Genomic DNA, 13,726 nt, shown 5'->3' with positions numbered 1-13,726 from the left:
AATATTAATGTAGTTTTAAGCTGCATTTTATGATGATGAAAGATGTTTAAGATTTTTTTCAATGTTTATTGTTCATCTGCATGACATTTTTTGAGAACTGTCTATTAATTTCATTAGCTCATTTATCGACTGAGTTGTTTATTTTTGTTATCTAGTTCTTTGAATACTTTATATATTTCTATATTAACTCTGTATCAGGTATATAGTGAATAAGTATTTTTCCAATTCTCTAGACCATCTCCATACTTATTTCCTCTGATGTACATATGCTTTTTATTTTTATGTAATCTCACTTGCTAGTTCTCAGTATTATTTACTGAACTATTGAAATAATTTCCAGAATGTTCTTGCCTATTCTTAGACCTGGGTGATATTTGTCTCTAAACATTTCAGAAATTTAACTGTTCATTAAAATCTTGGATTCATTCTCTAAATCAACATTCCACAAAGATACCTACATGCCCACATTTATTACGGTGACTTTGACTAAAAGCTAAGCTATGGAAATCAGCTTAAGAGTCACTCAGTAGTTGAATGGACAAAGACAATGTGTCATTTACTATAGTGGGAATGCTGAAGACTGTTTTACCTTTTATTAAATCAAATCCATGCACTGTGATTACAAGATAGAAGTGAGAGTTCAGGTAACACCACAGCTGCTCTACCCACCTACCTGGAGAACCAGCTTACTACCACTGCGTGGTAACCTTGTTTCTCAAGGGCCAAAGGGAACTCTAAGGCATAGCTCTGCCAGTTTACCCAGCATTCCAGAGTGGGAGAGAGAGAGAGAGAGAGAGAGAGAGAGAGAGAGAGAGAGAGAAAACACAACCCTTGTCCTCAGTTCTTTTCTAGTCACATACCCAGAGAAGACTATGCCCATATACCATTGGCTTATGGGACAGAATTTTGACAATTTAGTCATAAAGTTTCATTTAATAATAAAGAAGAATCAAGTCATGCGTTTTACTTCAAAAAGTATGTAACTGAGATCATCGTGATAACTGAAGGAATCTAGATAAAGATAGACAAATGTCACATTTGTATTAAATTGATACTTCCATATTACTTTGTAGATATATTAATTATTTGTTTATATGTATAGATGAAGATGAAAGAGAGGTTAGGGGAGGAAGGAGTCTAAAAGAAGAGCAAGTGAGAGAGTGTGAACATGCTAAAAGAACATGTTGACAAAGTCTCAACAAAACCCAATAATTCATGCAATGAATGCACACTGACAAAACCTGGAAAAACAAAGTATGAGGTTCCTGGTTCATACAGATGAAATGGACAGACCAGGTTTAGAGTCTCTTTGATATTTATACTTCAACCACCCACTCAGAGAGTTTGGTACGTACTCTCAGCAGTCAAAAAGAATTACTCCAATTTTTCCAGTAAAGTAAGTACTCCATCATGTGGGTCCCTGTTATAGGCCAGAAAATAACAGGTTTCAAGCTTCTTAGGAGAGGGAAAATGGTGCTAAAATCGACAAAGCACTTTTCCACGGAAACAGCAGAGATGCAAGGTCCACACACCCTTGTTCCCAGGGGGTGCTTACATCATTCACACATCTCAGTGAACTTTATCTTCATGTGTTCCTTCTTGCAGTGCTTACACAGCCATTTAGCATGGTGGATCTTCAAAGTCAATGTTGTCTCCTCAAATGTAGCTCCTGATATTCATCTGCAAAGGATGTATCCTGAAACTAAACAGAACTTTCTTTCTTTCTTTTTTTGTCTCACCTGTTGTCTCCTCCATATTTCATTGTTAACTTAAAACACACTAAGTACTTTATAGGGCAAAAAGAGAGCTCTATACACATTATATTAATTTTGCTAATTTCTGTTAGTTTTAGAACTTTTCCCAACAACAAAGGCCAGTTTATGTCTATACAATTAATAATCTACTATATGGGTTTGATTAACATTTTTAAATGAATTGTCATAGTATATGGGAAAAGCGTTTTATTTTTTGTATATTTTTAAAATTGTTCTTATTGAGCTATATATTTTTCTCCACTTCCCTCCCTCTTCTTTCCCTCCCCTTCTACCCTCGACCATGCTCTTCCATGGTCCACATGCTTCCAATTTACTCAGGAGATTTTTTTGTGTGTGTTATGTCTAAAAGTCACTTATGAGTGAGTACATATGATATTTGTCTTTCTGGGTTACCTCACTCAATATGATGTTTTTTTAGATCCATTCATTTGCCCACAAGGTTTAAGATGTCATTACTTTTTTGAGTGACTGAAGCTCTTGCAGAGTACCTGAGTTCATTTCCCAGCACCCATGTCTCGTGGCTCACAACTTTCTATAACTTCAGCTCCAAGCATCTGATGCCCTCTTCTGGCCTTCCAGGGCATCCATGCACATGTTATATACACGCACACAGACAAGTACACATGAATAAAACAAAAGAGAATATGACCCAGGTTAACCAACTGTAGACAGCCCCTCACTGAGGCTCTTTCCAAGTTATTCTAGGTTGTCAAATTGACAATTCAAGCTAACCATAACAAGTAGTAAGAATCCATTTTATGGGTAATTGCAAATTTTTATCTGTTCATAAACTGACGACATTTGTTTACTGATTTGATTGAGGATAAGCAAAGCAACATTTACATTCTTCTATGGATAGAATTTTATTTCTTGTGGGTAAATATTTAGAAGTGTAATACTAGGATACATGACAGATGCACATTTAACTTAGTAAGAAACTGCCAAATTCTCTTCCAGAGTGATTGCACCGTTTGACATTCTAACAGTGACATGATATTGTCAAAAATCACTGCATATTCTTGTTACGATGGTTTGAATATGAAATTTCCACCACAGGCACAAGTGTTGAACATCTGGATCCCAGTAGGATGGTATTTAGAAAAGTTCTGGAAACTTTAGAAGGTTGGGGCTGGCTGATGGAAGCTTCTCCCTGGGACTACGCCTTTCCACGAAACTAATTCTTCCCTTCTCTCTGCTTCTTGTGCACCACAAGTTGAAGAGTTTCCTCTATCACATGTTGGTGTTGCTGTGATGTCCAGTGTCACCTCAGGCATAATGTGAGGGAGCCAGCGCTCCAGACTTCTCTGTTCTTTTCTTTTGTAATTCTTGTTTGCTCTTCCCTTCTGAGATACAGTCTGTCCTAGCTTCATTTCTGTTGCTGTAGGGAAATGCCCTGACAAAAGCAGCTTGAAAAAGGAAAAGGATTCTTGGGCTTACAGTTCCATGTTACAGTCTGGGAAATTCAAGGCAGGAAACTGAAGCAGTTCATCACATCCACAGTCAAGAGAAGGGAGAAATGAATCATGCATGCTGACTCATGTTTAGACCTTTTTCTAGACTTGTTGGGATTGATACCAGCCACAGTAAACTGGTCTTTTCATCTCAATTAATTAAGATAATTTCCCATGGACATACCCACAGGTATGTCCCTCAGTCACACTCTCTAAGTTATTCTAGATTGTGTCAAATTGACAATTAAAACTAACCATCATAAGATCTCATATAGCACAGGCTAGCACCAAATCGCCATGTAGTTGAAGACAGCTTTAAGCTCCTGATCCTCCTGCCTCAGGTGTGTGTCATAATGTCCATTTTATGCTGTTCTGGAGACAGAACCCAGGACTTCATGCATATTAGCAAGAATTTTATCAGCTGAGCTACAGCCTCAGAACGTTAAGGTATTTTGGTTGCACATTCTGTCCAAATATTGAAAGAACTAACACACATTCCACTCTCTGTACTGTCAGTCTTCTGAAATTTAGACTCTAGTGGCAATGTGATGCTATCTTCTTAGTGTTTTGATAAATCTTCCTTTAATTATCTCTGCCATGTGTCTCCTTTTCATGCAAATATTTGCTGTGACATATCTTTGGCAAAGCCTTCAAATAATGTGCTCATTATTTTAAAAATCAATGTGTTTATCTTATTATTGAGCTGAAAATACATGCTGGACACAAGTCCTTTCTTAGATGTATGGTTTATGAGCACTCCCATTTGTGGTTTGTAATTCACTTTTTTTTGTGACAGTGTTCTCTGAAGGGACAAAGGTACCACTGTGGTAAAATTCAGTTTCTCTGATGTCTTTTTGTCTGCAGGATTTTTGGTCAACTCAAGGTCATGGACATTTTTTCCCCTGTGACTTGGTTTTGTCATTTACCATTTTGGCTCTTCTGTGTAGGGCTAACATACCTATTAAGTTAGTTTGTACATGTAATGTGGAATCTGTTGATTTTTGAAAATGTTTTTTATTTCATCTCTTTTTCAAGCAGGTGAAGGTTTAGGTATGTGGAGCTGCACACATCACAGTTCAAGTGTGGATGTCAGAGAAGAGCTTGCGGAAATCAGATCTCTCTTTCCACCGTGTGGATTCCAGGGATCAAACTCTGCTCATCAGGCTTGGTGAAATACCTTTACCCACTGGCTCAAAAATTAGTTCTATGTTGATTGTTTCGTTTCAGCTTATGTATATGCAACTGCTTAGCACCACCCATTGAAAATAATCTTTTCTCTACTGGATTTTAAATATAGTACCAAAAATAATCTGACCTACGTGAGCATGGAGGCACTTGCCTAGTAATGGAATTATAAAATACTAAGGAGACTGAGGCAGGAAGATCACATGTTTGAGGATGGCCTGGACTAAATAGCAAGATCCTTTCTGAAAGAGGAAGAGGGAAAGGGAGAGATAGATAGATAGATAGATAGATAGATAGATAGATAGATAGAACTCATCTTATATTCAAGTATGTTCTCTACCTTGTACTATTGACCTTCCTAAACATTTGTGTCAAGATTCCAGCATGAGGTTAATGAAGCCTCATAGGAAACGTGTCGAGCACAATGATCAAAAGCAATCTAGGGGGATGAAAGAGGTCCTTTGGCATATACTTCCAGGTCACAGTTCATCATTGAGAGAAATCGGAATAGAAATCAAGCAGCAACAGAAGCAGAAACTATAATGGTGCTTTGGTTCGTGCTTAGCTAGATTTTTTTATTATTTTTTTGAGAGAGAATAAGTCAGACTTCATTGAAGTATACCCAAATTTTCGATTAGAAACAAACAAGAAACAGATATATAAGATGATATATAAATTACATACCTATGTGTAGCTAAGTATCACTGGCATTTAAAGAGGTGGGATTGAACAGTAAGACAGATCATTTAACCATGTGAACACATTTTCCTGTTTGAAAATGTGTCCCACATGCCTTTCTGTCCCTGTGTTGTACTCCATAGCTCTTTAGTGTGCCCTACTTTAGATAATGATTTGGACAGTGTCATTATAGGCATTGGAACAATATATGAATACTTGCAGATATCATAAAGATCTCAGACAATAAAGAATGATGGGGTGTTTGTGATGAGTTGAATGTATGGCCTGTAAAAAGGAATTCACAGTCCATTAAAAATATTCATATTAATCATTGAAAAAAGTGAAGTAGATTTTAATCTTGAGTTGCGTTTTTGGACCCAGAGGGTTAAAAATGTACTTAATTGTTTATAAAATGTGTGTAGTCAATTGATATTCATTCCTTTATCATCTCTGAGACTAACTTTTCAAATAAGTAGACATCTGATAATCCACCCTCATAAAGTTCAAAATAAAACATCTATATACATACAGAGAATATTGCTTGTATTTTTCTTTTGTTCTTTTTTATTATTTATTTTGCATACTAGTCACAGTTCTCCCTCCCTCTCCTCCTCCTGCTTACCCCATGTACCCCTTGTCCCCACATCTACTCCTTGGAGAGGCTAAAGCATTCCGTGGGGAATCAACAAAGCCTGGCATATCCAGTTGAGGCAGGACTAAGTCCCTCCCCACTCTATCAAGGCTGAGCAAGGAATCCTACCATAGGGAATGGGCTCCAAAAAGTAAGTTCATGCACTTGGGATAAATCCTGGCCCCACTGCCCAAGCCACAGAACTATCACCCAAATTCAGAGCGCCTAGTTCGTTCCCATGGAGGCTCCACAGCTGACAGTTCAGGGTCTATGTGCTTTCACTAGCTCAGGTCAGCTGGCTCTCTGTGAGTTTCTCCTTCATGATCTTGCCCTCACCTTCCTGTTCATATAGTTCCACCTCCCTCTCTTCCACTGAATTCCAGGAACTTGACCCAGTGCCTTGCTGTGGGTGTCTGCATGTGCTTCCTTAACTATGTTCATAGGAGCATTATTTATAATAGCCAGAACCTAGAAACCTAGATTTCCCTCAACTGAAGAATGGATAAAGAAAATGTGGTACACCTACCCAATGGAGTATTATTCAGCAGAAAAAAAAAACTGACATCATGAAATTTGCAGGCAAATGAATGGAACTAGAAAAAATTATCCTGAGTGAGGTAACCCAGACCCAGAAAGATAAACATGGTATGTACTCACTCATAAGTAGATATTAGATATAAAGCAAAGGATAACCAAACTAAAAACCACAGCCCCAAAGAAGCTAGGTAACAAAGAGGATCCTAAGAGGGAATGCATGGATCTCCCTAGGAAGAGGAAATAGATAAGCTCTCCTGGGTCAACTGGGGGTGGGGAGTGGAACAGGAGAGAGGATAAGGGATGAGAACATGAGGGAACAGGATGGTCGAATTGGGACAGGGACAGACAGGGATAGTGATGAAAGAGACATCTTGATAGAAGGGGTCATAATGGGGTTAGGAAAAACCCTGGTGCCAGGGAAATTCTCAGGAATCCACAAGGATAACCCCAGGTAAGACTTCTAGCAATAGTGGAGAGGGTGCCTGAACCGGCCTTCTCCTGTAACCAGATTGATGACTACCCTGATTGTCATCATAGAACCTTCATCCAGTAACTGTTGTTGGTTAGCTGTTTTATACAGCCAGAGACCCTCTTACTCAAGTTAACAGTGAAGGAAATCTCCCACAGACATGTCTACAGAATACACCAGCATTACAAAGACAATTGCTCAACTAAGACCCTCTTTTCAGGTGATTCTAGAGTGTGTCAAATTCACAACCACTAGGACATTTTATTTCTCTTAATGCCATTGAAATAAAACTAACCAATACTTATAGTTTGCCATGCACCTAGCCATTTACTTTGAAGGGATTTTCTCATTAAGATCTTACAACAACCTTAGGAAGCACATAGGTCTATTATTCTTGTTAGCTAGGTGAAATGTTCAAGGCTTAGAGAGAACTTTAGGTTGACCAAAGTCATTTTCTCTTGATAGGTAATAAGTTCACACTTTGAATGCAAATGCTACATGAACATGTCTAGGTCTCAAGCACCCATGTACTCCTTGGCATTTATTTTATTTTTATCTGCTGTCAGATTCTGAACTAGGATGTAGCATCTTGTCTTTGGATCAATGTAGCCAGTTGATAGAGTCTTTCCTACCATGTAGAAAACTCTGGAATTGATCCACAGCACTGCTTAAACCAAACACGGTTGTGGACACCTGTGATCCCAGCACTTGGAAGATGAAGGCGGGACTAAAAGTCTTCCTTGGCCAATGTTATCCTCAACTAAGTAAAGCGTGAGTTGGAGGACAGCTTGGGTTACATGATACTCTGCTTCAAAGGGAGCAGAGCAAGTTATTTCCATAAATTAAAGTGTTTGCCACCAACCCCGAGGACTTGAGTTTGATTGCTGGGCCCCACATAGTGAACGAAAAACTGACTGTCCAAAGCTAGTGCAGTGGCATATGCACACATTCACACATGCACACATGCATCTACACATAAAATAGATCAATTTAATAGAAATAATTGATGCTCTTATAGAGATAAATTGAAATTAAAGACGGGTAAAAGGAAAGGAAAGATGGAGGAACAAACAATAGAAGGAAGAAATCCCATGGGAGCCAGCAAAGAATGGCATGGTGGAGTGAATAGAGATTTGGCTCTTTTTCTGGTGTCTGCGGAAGGGATGAGGATGCTCTCAATACTGTCATCCTTCTGCAATCCTTGACACTTGAAAGCTTGGGCTGCTTTGGGAGGCTCCGCAGCAGAGCTGAAAGGGCAGTCATGAAACTCGGATGCTAATAAAGTCTGGGCCAGGGGCATTTTGCCCTAGCAGAGCATGATCCATATTTCCAGGAGCCTCTGATGCCCTTTTCAACAGTCTCTTTACAGCTCATTGGTGGGTAATAAGTCTTGACCAGTATTGGTCTTTGACACAGGTAGTAAAATACAATCTAAAAAGCACCCAGTGGAGTATAAAAGTCAGCACCAGGACAGAGGGGATGATTTCCAATGTCATATCTTTCCCATCTTGGATCACTAGGTACAAGATCAAAGGGGCAAGGCATTTGCTCACTGGACTAAATTATGCGTTAGATAAAACCTGATTCTGTTTCCTAGATATGGACGCACACAAATAATTCTTTTCATAAAGTTTGGCTTGGGGAAAGTGATGCTTAAAATATGTAATAATATTTCTGATTTGTATCATCATCAGTTTAAGGAGGACTTTGGAAAAAAACAACAGCCGACTTAGAAGGTGAAGACCTCAGAACAAAACATTATAGGCATATCTGTACTCAAGGTGTTAGGCTAAAGAAGAGAAGGATAGAGACGGAGCTGGGAGGCGCAGGCAGGCAACAACGGCGACGGCGGCCTAGACTGGAGGGGACCAGCGCGGCGGCAGAGGTCGCAGGCGGCAGGGACCAGCGCGCAACACCGAGAGCAGATCGCCCCACTACAATTAAATCAAAGAGGTAGGCCTTTGGTTGGCGAGGGCCCTGGCAAACGGGGAGCCGGGACCCGTTCCGGAAAACCCTTCTTAGGGGTGAGAGGGTTCTTGGCCCCCAGCAGGAGCCAGGAAACAGAGCGAGGGCAATTAGTAAGAGAAGCCTCTGGCCAGCAGAGAAACCTGATCTGATTTTAAAAGACCAATTAGATAGCATTGAAAGGAGGAGATGGGCAGGCGCCAAGGCAGAACATCACCCATTAATCAGAAAAACAACATGAAAACACCAGATCCCAAAGATCTTACAACAGAAAGATTTGAACACCCTAACACAGAAGAAGTGGAAAAAATTGACTTTATGAAAGCAATAGAATCCCTTAAAAAATATGTAATAAACACCCTTATAGAAATGGATGAGAAGAATAACAAAAAGTTCGAAGAATTAAGTAAATATGTACATGAGACCCTGGGAAACCAAGAAAAAACGATCAAACAGGTAATGGAAACAGTGCAAGAATTGAAAACTGAAAGGGAAGCAAGGAAGAGAACACAAAGGGAAGAACAGCTGGATATGGAAAATCTAGGCCAACGAGCAGAGTCTACAGAAACAAGCATAATCAATAGACTACAAGAGATAGAAGAAAGAATCTCAGATGCTGAGGACACCATAGAGAAAATAAATGCACTGATCAAAGAAAACAGCAAAGCCAACAAATTCTCATCACAAAACATTCAAGAAATATGGGACACAATAAAAAGACCAAACCTAAGAATTATAGGAATAGAAGAAGGAGAAGAATCACAGCTCGAAGGCCCAGAAAATATTTTTAACAAAATTATGGAAGAAAACTTTCCCAACATAAAGAAAGTTATCCCCTTGAATATTCAAGAAGCATACAGAACACCAAACAGACTGGATCAAAGAAAAACTTCCCCTCGCCATATAATAATCAAAACACAAAATAGACAGGTTAAAGAAAGAATATTAAGAGCTGCAAAGGAAAAAGGCCAAGTAACCTATAAAGGTAAACCGATCAGAATTACACCTGACTTCTCTATGGAAACCATGAAAGCCAGAAGGTCCTGGATAGAGGTACTTCAAAAGCTAAGAGACCATGGATGCAAACCCAAACTTCTGTACCCTGCCAAGCTAGTGTTCACTATCAATGGAGAAAACAAGACATTCCAGGATAAGAACAAATTTAAACAATACGTAGCCACAAATCCAGCTCTACAGAAAGTAATAGAAGGAAAATCGCAACCCAAGGAATCCAACAATGCCAACACTGACTACAATAACTCAGGCATCTAGTGAACCTTCACCAGCACAACTCAAAGAAGGGACACACACACAAACTCTACTACCAAAAAAACAATAAGAATAACCGGAGTAAACAACAATTGGTCATTAATATCACTTAATATTAATGGTCTCAATTCACCTATAAAAAGGCACAGGCTAAGAGATTGGATACGAAAACAGGATCCAACATTCTGCTGTTTGCAAGAAACACATCTCAACCACAAAGACAGGCATCTACTCAGAGTAAAAGGTTGGGAAAAGGTCTTTCAAGCAAATGGTCCTAAGAAAAAAGCAGGTGTGGCCGTACTAATTTCCAACAAAACGGACTTCAAACTAAAATCAATCAGAAGAGATCGAGAAGGACACTTTATACTCATAACAGGAACAATTCATCAGGATGACATCTCAATTCTGAATATCTATGCCCCTAATATAAAAGCACCCACTTATATAAAAGAAATATTACTAGAACTCAAGGCAGACATCAAACCACACACACTAATAGTAGGAGACTTCAACACACCTCTCTCTCCAATGGACAGGTCAATCAGACAGAAACCTAATAGAGAATTAAGAGAATTACTGGAGGTAATGAAACAAATGGACTTAACAGACATCTATAGAACACTCCACCCAAATAGGAAAGAATATACCTTCTTCTCTGCAGCTCATGGAACCTTCTCAAAAATTGACCATATACTCGGAAACAAAGGAAGCCTCCACAGATACAAAAGAATATCAGTGTCCACCTGTGTCTTATCAGATCACCACGGATTAAAGTTAGAAGGCAACAACAATGCTGCCCCCAGAAAGCCGACAAACTCATGGAAACTGAACAATCAACTACTGAACCACACCTGGGTGAAGGAAGAAATTAAGAAGGAAATTAAAGTCTTCCTTGAATTTAATGAAAATAAAGAGACAACATACTCAAACCTATGGGACACGATGAAAGCAGTGCTAAGAGGAAAGTTCATAGCACTAAGTGCCCACTTAAAGAAAACGGAGAAAGCATACATTGGGGACTTAACAGCACACCTGAAAGCTTTAGAAAAAAAAGAAGCAGATGTGCCCAGAAGGAGTAGAAGACTGGAAATAATCAAACTGAGGGCAGAAATCAACAAAATAGAAACACAGAAAACAGTCCAAAGAATCAATGAAACAAAAAGTTGGTTCTTGGAGAAAATCAACAAGATAGACAAACCCCTATCCAAACTAATTAAACAACAGAGGGAGAACACGCAAATAAATAAGATCAGAAATGAAAAGGGGGACATAACCACAGACACAGAGGAAATTCAGAGAATCATTAGATCTTACTACAGGAGCCTGTATGCCACAAAACTGGAAAATACAAAAGAAATGGACATCTTTTTAGATAAGTACCATATACCAAAGCTAAACCAAGACCAGGTGAAAGATCTAAATAGACCTGTTAGTCGCGAAGAACTTGAAGCAGTTATCAAAAATCTGCCCTCTAAAAAAAGCCCAGGACCAGATGGTTTCAATGCAGAATTCTACCAGAACTTCCAAGAAGAGCTAATACCTATTCTCCTTAATGTATTTCACAGTATAGAAACAGAAAAGTCATTGCCAAATTCCTTTTATGAAGCTACAGTTACCCTGATACCAAAACCACACAAAGACCCAACCAAGAAAGAGAACTACAGGCCTATCTCACTCATGAATATCGACGCAAAAATTCTTAATAAAATACTGGCAAACCGAATTCAAGAACACATTAGAAAAATTATCCATTATGATCAAGTAGGCTTCATCCCAGAGATGCAGGGCTGGTTCAACATACGCAAATCTATCAATGTAATCCACCATATAAATAAAATGAAAGAAAAAAACCATATGATCATTTCATTAGATGCTGAAAAAGCATTCGACAAAATCCAACACCCCTTTATGATAAAGGTATTGGAGAGACTAGGGATACAAGGGTCATACCTAAATATAATAAAAGCTATTTACAGCAAACCGACAGCTAACATTAAATTAAACGGAGAAAAACTCAAAGCCATCCCACTAAAATCAGGAACAAGACAAGGATGTCCACTCTCTCCATACCTCTTCAATATAGTGCTTGAAGTTCTAGCAATAGCAATAAGACAACATAAGGGGATCAAAGGGATTCGTATTGGAAAGGAAGAAGTTAAGCTTTCGTTATTTGCAGATGATATGATAGTATACATAAGCGACCCCAAAAACTCTACCAAAGAACTCCTACAGCTGATAAACACCTTCAGTAATGTGGCAGGATACAAGATCAACTCGAAAAAATCAGTTGCCTTCCTATACAGTAAGGATAAGGAAACAGAGAGGGAAATCAGAGAAGCATCACCTTTCATGATAGCCACAAAGAGCATAAAATATCTTGGGGTAACCCTGACCAAGGAAGTGAAAGATCTATATGACAAGAACTTTAAGACTTTGAAGAACGAAATAGAAGAAGACACCAGAAAATGGAAGGATCTCCCTTGCTCTTGGATTGGGAGGATCAACATAGTAAAAATGGCAATTCTTCCAAAAGCAATATATAGATTCAATGCAATCCCCATCAAAATCCCATCAAAATTCTTCACAGATCTGGAGAAGACAATAATCAACTTTATATGGAAAAATAAAAAACCCAGGATAGCCAAAACAATCTTATACAATAAAGGAACGTCTGGAGGCATTACCATCCCTGACTTCAAACTCTATTACAGAGCTACAGTATTAAAAACAGCTTGGTATTGGCATAAAAACAGAGAAGTCGACCAATGGAACCGTATAGAAGACCCTGACTTTAATCCACAAACCTATGAGCAACTGATTTTCGATAAAGGAGCTAAAACTATACAATGGAAAAAAGAGAGCATCTTCAACAAATTGTGCTGGCAAAACTGGATTTCAATCTGTACAAAAATGAAAATAGATCCATGTCTGTCACCATGCACAAAACTCAAGTCCAAGTGGATTAAAGACCTCAATATCAGTCTGAACACACTGAACCTGATAGGAGAGAAAGTGGGAACTACACTACAACAAGTGGGCACAGGAGACCGCTTCCTACGTATAACATCAGCAGCACAGACAGTAAGGGCCTCATTGAATAAATGGGACCTCATGAGACTGAGAAGCTTCTGTAAAGCAAAGGACACTGTCGCTAAGACAGAAAGGCAACCCACTGACTGGGAGAAGATCTTCACCAACCCCGCAACTGACAAAGGTCTGATCTCCAAAATATATAAAGAACTTAAGAAACTAGACTGTAAAAGGCTAATCAACCCAATTATAAAATGGGGCACTGAGCTGAACAGAGATCTCTCAACAGAAGAAGTTCAAATGGCCAAAAGACACCTAAGGTCATGCTCAACTTCCTTAGCGATCAGGGAAATGCAAATCAAGACAACTTTAAGATACCATCTTACACCTGTCAGAATGGCTAAAATCAAAAACACCAATGATAGCCTATGCTGGAGAGGTTGTGGAGAAAGGGGTACACTTATCCATTGCTGGTGGGAATGCAAACTTGTACAACCACTCTGGAAAGCAGTGTGGCGGTTTCTCAGAAAATTTGGGATCAACCTACCCATGGACCCAGCAATACCACTCTTGGGAATATACCCAAGAGAGGCCTTATCATGCAACAAAAATATATGCTCTACTATGTTCATAGCAGCATTGTTTGTAATAGCCAGAACCTGGAAACAACCTAGATGCCCCTCAATTGAAGAATGGATGAAGAAAGTATGGAATATATACATATTAGAGTACTACT

This window comes from Alexandromys fortis, unplaced genomic scaffold, assembly GCF_014885135.2.
Source record: "Alexandromys fortis isolate MF-2015 unplaced genomic scaffold, M_Fortis_MF-2015_v1.1 scaffold_287, whole genome shotgun sequence".
Taxonomy (NCBI): Eukaryota; Metazoa; Chordata; class Mammalia; order Rodentia; family Cricetidae; genus Alexandromys; species Alexandromys fortis.
The sequence above is the reverse complement of the archived record's forward strand: the minus strand, read 5'-3'. Positions refer to the sequence as shown.